The sequence below is a fragment of the Brassica napus genome, chromosome A3 (genome assembly GCF_020379485.1).
Source record: "Brassica napus cultivar Da-Ae chromosome A3, Da-Ae, whole genome shotgun sequence".
Lineage (NCBI taxonomy): Eukaryota > Viridiplantae > Streptophyta > Magnoliopsida > Brassicales > Brassicaceae > Brassica > Brassica napus.
The window spans coordinates 31,969,958-31,983,688 of NC_063436.1; the positions used below are offsets into that span (position 1 = coordinate 31,969,958).

Here is a 13,731-nt window from a genome sequence, read left to right on the forward strand (position 1 = left end):
TAGACTTACTTTTTATTTTAAATCAAATTAAAATATTTAGCTACAGAAAATTACTTTCATAAGAATACAGAAAAGTATCAAAAGAATATACGAAAATAAAATTACAAGAATTCGATATTTTGTTCATTATGATGCTTTTTAATTGAGAAAGGGTTATGTTTATATTATACTTAGTGGGACGTTAATTATGGCATATACATAATTAGAATAAAATCACATGACGATTATATACAAAATGTTTACGAGGTTCTAAGAGAGTCTACATACATATCCACAATATTGCTCAACACTTTTGACTTGCATCGATCTAGTTACTTTCATGTTCCTCCAATCACTTTGGAGATATATAAAAAATAATTGATAACTAGAGAGGAGCGCGGTGTCCATGAGTCATGACCTCGTCGTCTTCCACAAACTCATGTGTGTCCATATGCATGAAAACAGAATTTATAAGTACACGAACTATAAAAAGGCCGTTAAGTTTATTGTAAATTCATTGGTAATTAGTTGACTTTACGTACTTACGACAACATAAGTTTCTCCAATCTCTTGGAGTTGGAACTACAAGTCTACAAAAGCCGTTATTGACCCTTCGCCATGTTCAAAGGTTCTTCTCTTTGGAGTATATTCAATTTAGAAAACTGTTTTTTTTTTGGGACAAAAAAAAGTGCGTTGCTTATGCAAATGGCTCAGTGGCGAATTTTCCAAGAATTTTGACCTAATTAGAGAAATTTTAGCTCACATCATGTTCCACTCTTTGTCGGAATTAGTCTCAAACTACTACTTAAAGGTAAACTTAGGTTTATTCGCTTATAAATACAACATGCAAACGAATCATAATTTAATGAAACTAGCTAGTCCAAATACAAATACAATTTTGGAAGAATAATCGTGATTTCATATAAAGTAGCCATTGCATCACTCCAATTTTCAAAGAAAATTATACTTTATTTTGTAGCTTCTTTTTTTTTCTTCTAATGGTCATAAAGAAAATCTGCCTGCGTATCTTTTTGCTTTATGATTAATTAGACACTAGGTGGTTGTCCGCGAATTCGCGGATATAAATATTGTATAAAAATATACATTAAGTATAAAATTTCGAAAAATTTCCATAAATTTGATGCAAAAATATCTGATAAATGTTTAGTAATAACAAATGTTTATGAAATTATATATGTAAATATCATATTTACTTCTCCTATTCTTATTTTTTAATACATATTATAAAATAAATAAACCAAAAATCCATCTTACACTACAAAAAAAGGTATGTATTGTATCACTTAAATGGAATCACATAAATAAATGATGTTATTTTAAATCACTTATTTGTAAATGATACACATATATATATAATTTTAAATCAGTTCTAATAATTGATAGTATAATTAACTAATTCGACATCATTTCAATAAAATGATATAAACTTTATTAATTTGTATCATTTAAACAAAAATGATATGATTCTATACATTTATATCAATTAAATCATTGATGTAATTATTATTTTTGGTTAGCATCACTTATTAATATGATATAAAATTCACATCAATAAAAATTGATGCGAAAAAAATATATAACTGTGTTTTTCTTTAACGTCAATTAAGTTAAAATGATGTTCTTTTATTTAAATTTTGCATCAGTTAATACCACTACAAAACTTAAAAAAAAAACAATTTACTTGAACGATTACAAAAATATCTCACACTTCAAAATCCAAAGATTACGGAAGTAGTTACTATTCTTATAGCTTTAATTTAATTGGAGCTTTAATTTCTTTTATAACTCTTCACTTCAAAAATTAAGCATCTTCGTCTTTTTGTTGTGAATGCTCATTCAGGGGTTCTTCTTCCTCTTTTAGTTTCTCAAACTTTCTTGTCTTATGAGTCATAATGATGGGTATTGTTCTTATGCAGGGTTGCTATTTAGATTCGGGGAAAATTTTCTGAAGAAGTATATCTTTCTTTTTTTCTTCTTCATCTTTTTTTTTCATTTGTTGAAAAATTATACTTACATATTTTTGGTAGAATGGTTTTTCTTTGTTAGGAAACAGAACGTCTCAAGACATAAGAGAGATGCGTCTACTCAAAATCTAAAAGTAAGTAAAACTCTAAAGAAATAGCAGTTGATGAAGAATTTTCTGATGAATCTCCTCCACTTCACTGCTAAATCGATTCATTTTCACACCATAAACAGAGACATTAGAGATAAAAACATAGATACAAGGAATGAGGATAAAAAGAAGAAGAATTTCGATTGATGGACGCATGAAGCTCTTTATGGTAAATTTCACCTAACTGTTTTACAAATATTTTCTATGGTTCTTTGAATTCCTCTTCTTCCATCTTGTTTAATGTTTCTCTCTATATTTGTTCTTTAGTTTTTTTCTTCTTCGTAAGATTTATTGTATTTCAATTAAAAATTAATGAATATTTAATTTATTTATCCACTGATATTATTTAACGTCAATTATGTACAAATAAAAAAATAAAACGTAATTATAAACAATAAAATATTAAAATAATTTTGATGTTTTGATATTAATTTAATTTCAGTTATTAATAAATAATTAAAATCAGTTGTTTCAATTGATGTTAATACTTACATCATTCAGAAAAACTGATTTAATTTTGGTATCATTTTGTATAATTGATGCATATTAGTATCACTTGCAATTAATGACATAAATATTAATTATTTTTGTATCATTTATCTATATAATGATGAAAATCATTTGAATCATCAATTTCCGAGTCATTTATCTAAGCGATGTAAAATTCTTTTACATCATTTAAAACTAATGCAAATATTTAAATTAAGTGATGTTAAATGACTATTTTTTTGTAGTGCTATAATTCGTTTCAATCATAGTATTACCTTATTCACTAAATTAATTTATTTAAATGAAAAATATTTTTTAATCAAAGTTCTCACATGTTCCGTTCAATATAATTCGGCTAATCTTCAAAACCTAATTATTTATAAAGCATATATGAACAATATAAGAGATTAATAATAATAAAATATATGATTATATTTTTATATGAATATGAAATCATTATATGGATTTCTATAAATTGTGTTCTATTAATTCACCGTCCAAACTAAACTAAAATAAATAAAATTAAAAATTATCAACCAAGAAAATTATAAAAAATTTCTTAAGACTTCACAAATGATCGACTTGTAAGCCAAAGTCACTTAAGTGATTTTTCGTTTACTATATATGCGTATTTATATTTTTCGTAAATGTCTTATAAATTCTTATAAACAATTTAAAATTATGATAAAATAATTTTGTAAGCCATGATAAATAATTTTATAATTTTTTTAGTAAAAGTCTTATAAGACATATATGGACATTGTAATACATTAATTAATACTTATTATAATACTATGCAAATATAGTGTTTTATATTAAAAATTATTAAATCATTATATTGATTTCGATAAATTGTGTTCTATTAATTATTTTATGTTGTATATAGATACAATAGAAATTAATCAAACATTATTACACTTTCTATAATTTAAAAAATTAGTTACCATAAATTATTATTTGTAATATCATTTAGATTATTTGGTAAGTGACACTAATTAGTTTTAGACTTACTTTTTATTTTAAATCAAATTAAAATAATTGAAAATCTCTTAACCAATCAAGTTATAACATTTCGAAGGAACCGGACTTTTGACGAACCAGCCCTTTTTTATCTTGATCCTTTCTTAAACTCTCTCTATCATTGATAACTAAACAAAAAATTACTTAATTGACTTTTCATTTAATATACAGGAGGATGATATTCTTTAAGGCTGTTTTTGTCGCTTCTGTTGTGGCATACTTATCCAAAATACTACTACAGCTTTTATAGTTCTGTCGTTCGTACAATTATCTCTCTGGCGGCTAGACCTAATCCCTCGACGAGAGTGGACCTACTCTCCTCACATTCCTGGTGAGAATAATAACAGACCTCGTCTTTGCTGATGGGAACTGAACATATGCCTTTGTTTTCTTTATGAAGCTCACACTACTAATATCAATATCATCATGTTTTAGAGTACGGTTTCCGGGTTTGACACACCCATTGGCACTGCACCATCAGAAGAACTCAGGAGAATATGGAATGAAAAGAAAAAAACAATTAGAAGAACGTGATGGTAAGTCTCTAATATTATGTGAAGCTGTGCATCGACGAACACTTGCAAACCTACCAACAACTAATTAAGTGATGCCTCTAAGGGAATGTAAGTGATAGTTAGCCTTGTATTTGCAGTGGTATAGTGTTGTACGATGCTTTCATTTTTACCATGTATGAGGATTCAGTTGCAATGCGTTGCGTGATAGTATCTAAATCGTATCAGACTAAAACTTTGCATTTGACTAATTTGATTTCTTCTTTTTTTTTGTCACAAGATTAATGTGATTAAGATTAAAATTTGAATTTCTCAAGAAGATTGTTGTTCAAAGGCCTTGCTAATTTATCATAAATAAATCATTGACGGTCCATGCGGCCGTGCTAAGATCTTACCCTACATCAAGAATTTTTAACAAAGTATCATCTCTCAGAGATTCCAATCCAGATTTCTCAAGCAGAGTCATGCAAATTTGGTTCTCTTAAACTCTCCTGCATTGACGTTTCTCGACGAACTGGCCGTAATCACCACCATACGATCATTTTCTCCAACTGTTGGACTTCGCCACTATGGGCTTCATTTTGATGGGCTTCACTAAGGACATACTCTATCAACATTCACTTTAGATTCTAATCATGGGATTATATCAGAGTTTTGTAATGCAACTCTTGCCACTTTTTAATTTAAATGCACCAAAAGTTAGCAAAAAGAAAAAAAAATAGATTTTTTAACAATAATTAATGTTAATCAAGATTTCATGTATATCTCTCCACCAAAAACAGGGTTGCGACATGTAATAGAAAGAGACCAAACATTTTCACGGGAGAATAGGCATCGAGGTTACTTGTGTCGTCTGCTCATTTCTCACATGCATGCGTAAATGTGTGTGGATGATGATTATGATAATGATATGATGATGGAATGGGTTTTGATTTGACAAGACGAGAGTCACCAAGCCAGCGATTAGATTGATATATTACTTCAATTCTTATCGTCAGTGCTCAGTAGACAACTCTCCATGTCTTTCTCTTTTATCATCCGTATCGAAAGACAAGTCGAAGAAATATTATATTCATGTCTTGGCATTTGTACGACTGCCAGTACAAGCACTATTCTGAAAGAATATTCTATATAGTGATATATATTTTACATATTTACTGGTTCATATATCACTAGCAATTATAACTAGAACGGCTTAAGCAGTTTTTGTTTATCTATGCAGTATTGATTTATTTGCTTTTTTGAAAACTACGCAGTATTGATTTCCGTTGCAATATAACTTCGTGCTGAGAGTTGATTTCGGTTTCTGCTCAAAATAATATTGGGGGATTAGGATTCATATTTTAAAATGTTGTCAGGGTTCAAGTTTTTTTTTTGGTAAAATGTCAGGGTTCAAGTTCTTTGATATTCTTTGATTCTCTATCCGTGTAAACGGTCTCAGAGTTTTTAGCATTGAAACTATTTTTGTTTTAATTTTGATGGCTGTTCTTTTATTTTTAAAACTTTTTTTAAGAGTGTACAATGGTGCCAAGACTATAAGTATTTAGACAAGTTATGTTTGACGTACAATAATATGAATCTGGAATAAGAAAACGAGGGGAGCTCAGAGTTACAGCCAAGAGGCACCGAAACAAGAAACCTGCATCTGCAAGCAGAAGTCCCATCTTGTTCCTTTGACTATTTGCTTCTTCACTCAAATAAGATTTTTTTTTTTAAAACTACACAAAGTCCAATTTTTCATACGTTATTGTGTATAATTTCAGGTACAACGTTATTTTTATTTTTCAAATTCAAAAAAAAATTATTTATCTGAAATTTAGATTTTTTCCCATGAATGTTTGTTTATTTAAACTTATGAATTCCTTTTTATTTTTAGCTCTGAGGAAAACAATGTCATTCTTCTACTTGTTTAATTGTTATATATAAACATTCATTTGGAAAGGATATAATACAGAATTTACTATAAGTTATTTTCAGGTTTAGTGGTTAAAAACATAACAAATGAAATGTTATTGGCAAACCAAAATAACACACACAAGCACATAAAAACAAAGTATATATAACTCTCCTTTTTGTTCAAAAAAGAATATATATAACTCTATGATGCAAAACCAAGAGAAAGTAAATACACCACCGTATTAATAATTCGATAGTTTCATGATAAAGTATAATGTTTATTTGGCCAAGATCTTATAAAGGTCAGAATTAAACCAGATCTTATAAAGGTCAGAATATATATTTACTCTCTCAGACACTTTTCCAGTTTCTAATTACACTAAAGGTCACATTGGACTTGCTACACACTTTTTTGCTGTGTAAAGACATTGACACCCCTTAACTAAACAACTTACTCATGACGGACAAAAAAAAAACACCCTTAACTAAATAACTCTTCTTCCCCACTAGACCTCTATCTTCTCTAGCTTCAAAATAACTTTCTCAATTCCAATCCCAAATTAAACAACGGATGATAGATGTGCCGAAAAATTTGCCTACGAATATCAAATGGGTTGCCTACGGATGTTGTGGTCACCAAAAAATTTGCTCAACGTACGTCGTTTCTCTCCGTTTTATCCTCGGCGATCCTCCCTGATGTATCTGCAAATCTGAGTCCACTGTCATCTGGGTCACCAAGATTATTATAAGCTTTTCCATCTTCTTAATTGCATCTCTATTTCCATCAATAATCGAATATATTTTGTAATTAGCCCTCTTTGTAATTTGTTTTCATATTCTCCCTTTTTTGTATCATTATTTGAAATTTAAAACATATATATAAGAATCAAACAAGTTAAGAAAAAGAAAACAAATTATTTGTAAGAGTCTTTGTTAATGAAATAGTTATGGACAAGATACTTGTGGACAAGAGAATTATGTTAACTTTTTTATAAAGAAGTTATGCAATTGGCTATTTGTGTTTCAAGTTTTTGTACAATCAAGTGGAAACTCAAGTATGAAATGTCTTAGACTTTGTGATCTTACGAACCATGTCTGAGAGCATGTGTACTAATTCAAGGATATCTGAAAACTTTCCTATCATCTATAATACTCATGGATGGGTGATTTGTGGACAGTGTTTTATGGATGAATGTATAGTGGATAGGATTCTCGTGGTTAGTGTGTCGTGGATGGTGTCTCATGAATATGTATGTGAGTATATCATGGATGAATGTATTGTGGAGAGTATAAACATAGCCGAAGAGAAACAAATTACTCACAACACCAAATATTTAAAAACAGGATAATCAGAATACAAAACTTTTATAATCGACGCTGAATGTATTTAAATGATGTTATGAGCGTATGAATCTTATTCAAGAAATACTTTCTCCGTCCACATATTGCTCCAGTAAATATTAAGAGAATGAATGATGTGGCATTACTTGTTCTACTATAGTTTGACTGAAGAAGAACTTGCTAGAGTTCATGAATACAACTTTGACCATCCAGATGAGTCTGTCTTTCATAAATTGTACGCAATGCCACCTAATTAACTCATTTGTGTCCATCAAATGACGTCCACATAATGCATATAAACTGTGTCCAGTAAATTAATTGCATTTACTACGAATGCATCCACAACATTAATTGTCCATGAACCTAACCACCAGTGACTGATCCACCACGGACACATCCACGACATTCCACTATGTTAACTAAAGTTAAATTTTTAATATAAATATAAATATACACATGGATATCAAAATAAAATGAAAAAAAAATCGTATTTTTGACATATATACTTATATATATATATACATATTTGAGAATTAGAAACTGATTATGGATCAAATATGTTGGGGTATGAAAAGTTGATTTATTGTTAAAAAATAAAAAATTATGTAGAGAAATACATCAAACAGCAAACCTCAGAATAAACGTCACAGCTGGAACCAACTCTCCAAACTAAGTTATGTAATGGTTGCTTCTCTAAAACATATCAAGGTCATTTTTGTCACAAATTTACACAGCCGTACAACTAAAGTGTTCTAAGATCAGAATGTGTCTTCACGCGTAAAGAGAATTCATAATGTGTCCTTTTATGTAACCTTCTCTTCACCTCGGAGCATAAAATATTCCAAAGGCAAATTAAGATTTTCTTCTTTTTAAGACAGATTCAGAGCCAAATTTGATAGACAGACTTTGTTTCTCCATATATAAATTGAATAGATAATCACCGGTACATATTGGAGAAAAAAAGTTATACAAATCTTTGATTTTCTTATATAGCAGATCTCTGATTGTTCCTGCCACAAACATCGTGATTCTGTATGAAATGTCATTTCAAGCACTTTTAATTATCAACCACCATTCTCCCTATCATAATGCACTCTTACACATACTCCTATATTTACACTTTTAATACATAATCGCAATATAAAACTAAATGCCTGCTTCACCAAAAAAAAAAAAAAACTTAATGCCTAAAAAGTCTTAGACGAAAGCTCGTGGTAATTCTTGGAACATCCTGTCTTTATCAGACATATCTATATATAAAAGTGACCAACATGCTCTTATAGTTAATTCGAATTGTTATCACCTGTCCGAGCATAAATTATTTTGTTTACTATCAATCTTTTTTTTTGGAAACTTATCAATCTTTTGCATTAAAAAGTGTTTATAAACTTGACATCTTATTTTTTTTTTCCGAAATTTTATGCAAAGTTGCGTTCGTAATATTGATATAAACACAATCAGTATGTATATGTATCCGCTACATCAAATAGAAATCAAATTTCTAGATTTAAAATATATATTGCCCAACAAAAAGATTTATAATATATTATCTTCGTATGTGTATATCTATGCATATTGACATATTTTGGTATAAATACATGAACTTAAACGTAGATTAAGATTTTTGTTTCAGGATATAGATAGGCAACATGTAGATAATCTTGGTGATCTCCCCAAGCATAAGACCCATACCTGACAAAAATGTAAATTTATTTCATAACCATAAAAACCACAAAAGAAAAACATTGTTATAAGTTGGGAATATACGCTAGTGTGAATTAAATGTTTGAATTGTGTCTCTGCCCGGCCTCTTTGTGCCCTCAACGTTCACAGATGGATTTACATTTTTTTCAACACATATTTTCAAGAGATATATATACAAAGGATGCTATTGTCATTTTATTCTGTCCGACATAAGTCGGTAAAACAAAAACTTTGGTCTGACTTACTTCTACAGGTTTTGACTGGTCTTAACTCTCAAGTATATTGTTTTATAAGCTTATTTAGGAAAATAATCATTTATATTAGAGTATTTTGAAGATATTTGGAGCAAGCAACCAAAATGACAATTAAAATCCATAATCGGTCGATATTAGAGAGCTAGATTAATCGATACACAAGTTATGGTGTCGATCGATAGCGAAGCGCGCAGAAGCCCGTTTGGTCACAGCCGACTTGAAGCCTAAGATTTCACAATTTTACAAGATTGCTCCTGACAAATTTTACCCTAATTATATAAGCTTTGCCGCCATGTTAGAGGTAAAGTGTGCTTTTGTTTTGTGTTCTTCTTTGTGTTTTATTGTTTACTGATAGATAGGAGAGAAGATCCAAAATTATAATTTGTGATTGAAACTCCATTGATATTTATCTTATCTATTCTATGCAGTTTTTATATCTAACCATTGTTATGAATTGTTTAGCTATGTCTGAGTAGTTCTCTTGTTATATTTTAGAGTTTAAATAGGTTAGGAGGGATTAGCCCCAACTATAGATTGCTGAGTTGTGATAATCATCATTAGAATTGTTCATTAATGTATGTCTCTAGATTAACTACCTAGAACTTGTCATAGGATTGATTGATAAAAGCCATAGCTAATTCTCATCTTATAAACATTCTAATTGAACTTCGTTTCTTACAATGAGCAAGGCGAGAGCTGATCTAGTAAGCTTAGTAAACATTTATTCAACATGCGTATAAAGCTTGACATACCATTCGATTGTGGTATTGTTGGCACATTAAGTTAATTAGTGTGTGCTTAAACTCTTAATCAGGTTTGATTCCTTTCACATACAATTTTTAAATAAAATTTAAAACGACATTGTTTAGACTTAACAAAGATTAGAGACGGCGATTAATCCGTCTAATCAATCAGTTACCTAAGTTAACGTCAACTTTAATTTAGTTTAGTCAAATTAATTTGAGGTTTAAAGTGATAATTCAAGTTAAGTTGGTGTTTTAAATAGTTCAAGAAAAAATTTATGCATTTCTTTAACCAAATATGAAAATCGGTGGTTTAAATGACCATTTTCCCAAACTTATTTAGATTAAGTTGATGTATTATTTCCTCGTGTAGCTAATCACGTAACAGTTCAGCAATGGCACGTATTAACAATTTCGGATTCGACAAAAAATGCATAATTCTAAATATCGTTTAACAACCCCACGTCACTCCCTCAAGCCACTCCGAGTCTCCATCCACTAGTTAAATCTAATCTTATCAATTAGTCAGATTTTAGTTATATTTTGGATTGTGGGTCAACTTGCATGAGAAATAGCTCCAGTATATTTGAATATGAGTTTATTTATTAATTTTTATCCCTAATCAAGTAGGCTCAACAATTTTGATATCCCAACAAAACAAATGGCAATAACTCAGCTACCTTACTTGCTGCTTATTAAGAGCATCTCCAACCCATTTCTATAATAGAGATCTCTAAAATAGAAAAAAAAATAGAAATGGTGTTTTTGCTCCAATGTGTTCTTCTATAATAGAGGAATGCTATATTTGCCTCCATAAATAGAGGAATCCAATTTTTTCCTCTATATTTAGGAGAAAAAATAGCATTCTTCTATTTATGGAGGCAAATATAGCATTCCTCTATTATAGAAGAACACATTGGAGCAAAAACACCATCTTTATTTTTTTCTCTATTTTAGAAATCTCTATTATAGAGGTCGGTTGGAGATGGTCTAAGTACTTCATTTTTCACTTTTAGGCTCCGAATGGTGATTGCGGTTTGAGCGGTGCGGGACAAGCGGTTCAATTGCGGTGCAGTTTTAACAGTTATAAGAACGTATAGATATATGATATATGTAGAGATTTTTGTTAATATTAAATACGGTGCAAGGCGGAGCGGTTGTAAACATTCGAAGCATATGCATTATTTTTTACTTCATTGGTATTTTTTTATTCATTTCTTCATTTCTTTGTTTTTTGAAAATACATTTTTTAATTACAAATTGGTCTCTCAACTTTAACTTGTTTTTAGTTTTTACTTAAATAAACTATAAAAACTAATATTACCAACTTACTTTTAAAGTTTTTATTATTATTTTTATTCAATCAATTTAAAATATTAAATATACTAGAAACATGTTTTTTTAACTAATATTTAGATGAAAAACGGTTACATAAATAATATAGAAACTCAAAGACTTGATAAACATCAATCTAAAATATATAAAAAAAACTTAGTACATCATAAACTAACACTTAATAATCTGGTAAATTATTTTCAGATTCACTAAAATTGTTAAAATATTGTCCAAATAAAGTGGTTGCTTGAGAAGGCTGTTGAGCTTGTTGTTGTTAACTCATTTCTATTAAAATTCGATTTTGGTCAGACTGAATGTATGCACGAACGTTAGGATCTTATATGGAGTTCAAATCACGAAATAAAATTTTGTTTTCTTCTTTTAACTTCTTCAAAGCATAATTCTTGTTTTGAATCTCCAAATATTGTTATCTTTGTGCGATTGTTTTCTTTAATTTCTCCAATAGTTTTTTATTTCCTTCTTCCTAGGTGTTAATAACAAGCGATACTATTAGAGATGTGTACTAATTATATTGTATGATAATGTTTATTTAATATTAATTAGCAATTGTGGTGAAATATTGTTAAAATAAAATATCTAGGTAAAATTAGTAAACTAGTAAAAGTAAAAGATTTTTTGATAAATAATGATAAAACAGAAAATATATACTTGGAATATTCCTTTTTGAAGAAAAAAATAAAGCAAACCATTGGAGAACATGCTTCTTCATGTTTTGAAAATCTTCATATTTTGAAAAAAAAAATGAAGTTTACTATTGGAAATGCTCTAAGACCATGATTAATCCGGATTCTTAAGGTGCGGTTTTTAGTTTAGTTTTTAATTAAGAAAATCTAAGAACCGTTTCTTAAAGAAGAGATATAAGAATCGGATCCTAGCCAAAAAATATTTTTTAAAAAATGTCAAATCATGAGTTAAGAACCTCAAATTAAAAATCCGGGTTAATCGTGCTCTAATATCTTTTATTTTTCTAAAATTGTAAAACTTATGTACCATTTCAGTGTTTGTTAACATTTTAAACAACGACTAAAACCAGAACAATAAGAAAATTATCATGTCATTTCGAAAATGTAGTAAATAAACAGATGATTGTTTTAAGTTAAAAAATTTGAAACCGTAATAATAATAAAAAAAACTCAAAATCGAATAGCAAAACCAAAGAAAAACAAACTCTATTTATAAAACTATTGCCATTCCAAGCCTAAACCGAACAACCCGATTAAATCTTTTTTGATGCTATATATTCATGAAAGTAAACTACATATCTTTCTTACTCGAACTTTAAAACAAAGACTCGAAGTTTCTTCGTGAAGCCAGATTAGTATATCATTCAACATTTCGCCTATTTTGTCTCGTACTAATGTTTGTATTTTAGCAACCACAATGAATATAATAGCGGCACCGCTTCAAATACTTATTGCGTGTTATCGTTTCAATCGATCCATGAGTTTACTGAGCTATATATAATGGTAAGTTCGCGACGCATAAAGAGAACCTACAAATGCATAAAATGCTCACTCATAAAGACATGCGCGATGGACCTGTTCTAAATACTGTCAAACAAATCTAAAGATATTATCTCGGAATGTCCAAAAAAACATGAAAATATATTTGAATGCGAATTGTATTGCACCGGTCCTACAATAATAGCTGTCCTTTGTCAAATGCAAAAGTATGTTATGTAATTAAACTAGGGTTAAATTTTAATAAAACCGTATGGACATCGAACTTATATTTATTATTATAGCTAGAGATGGACAGGGATATGATGTAACAACATCGTCTCACTTGGTGTTTTCGAGAAATTTGTCTTATAATTTATATGTTTTCTTATTATTTGTCTACTTGTTAGGGTTATTCTCATTTGCACAGTTATATAATTATGTGTTGAATTGTAGACAAGTTAATTTTCACAAACCAAAAATAATTTGTCTGCTAATTGCTCGACACTTGAGTCATACTATATACGATGTGGTCCATTGTCTTGAACGACCCACGTCGTTCGTTTAACTATATATGTCTTGAACGACCCACGTCGTTCGTTTAACCATCGCACAATTAATTAAGAAAAGTCTTTCATCTTAACACAATAAATCATATCTTGACTCGTAACAAGACATAGAATGCATGAAATACGTTATACGTATAATGATATTATTATCATAAATTGTAAAGTTTGGTGAGATGGAAACAATTGCCTGAAATAACGCACCGTTACGTCTTTCTAATTGCGATTATGCCTTTATGATAAGTGTCAATATTTATGACGATGTATGAACTTTTGTCAAAATCGAAAATGATATATA

At 29.3% G+C, this 13,731-nt stretch overlaps 1 long non-coding RNA gene across 1 annotated transcript; it reads left to right on the forward strand.

Moving 5' to 3' along the window:
• Window positions 1-486: 486 nt before the first annotated feature.
• LOC125592343 lies at window positions 487-4,376 on the forward strand. Its single transcript, XR_007328209.1, has 2 exons — window positions 487-3,953; window positions 4,058-4,376. It is a non-coding gene; the product is annotated as an uncharacterized LOC125592343 (long non-coding RNA).
• The last annotated feature ends 9,355 nt before the right edge of the window (window positions 4,377-13,731 follow it).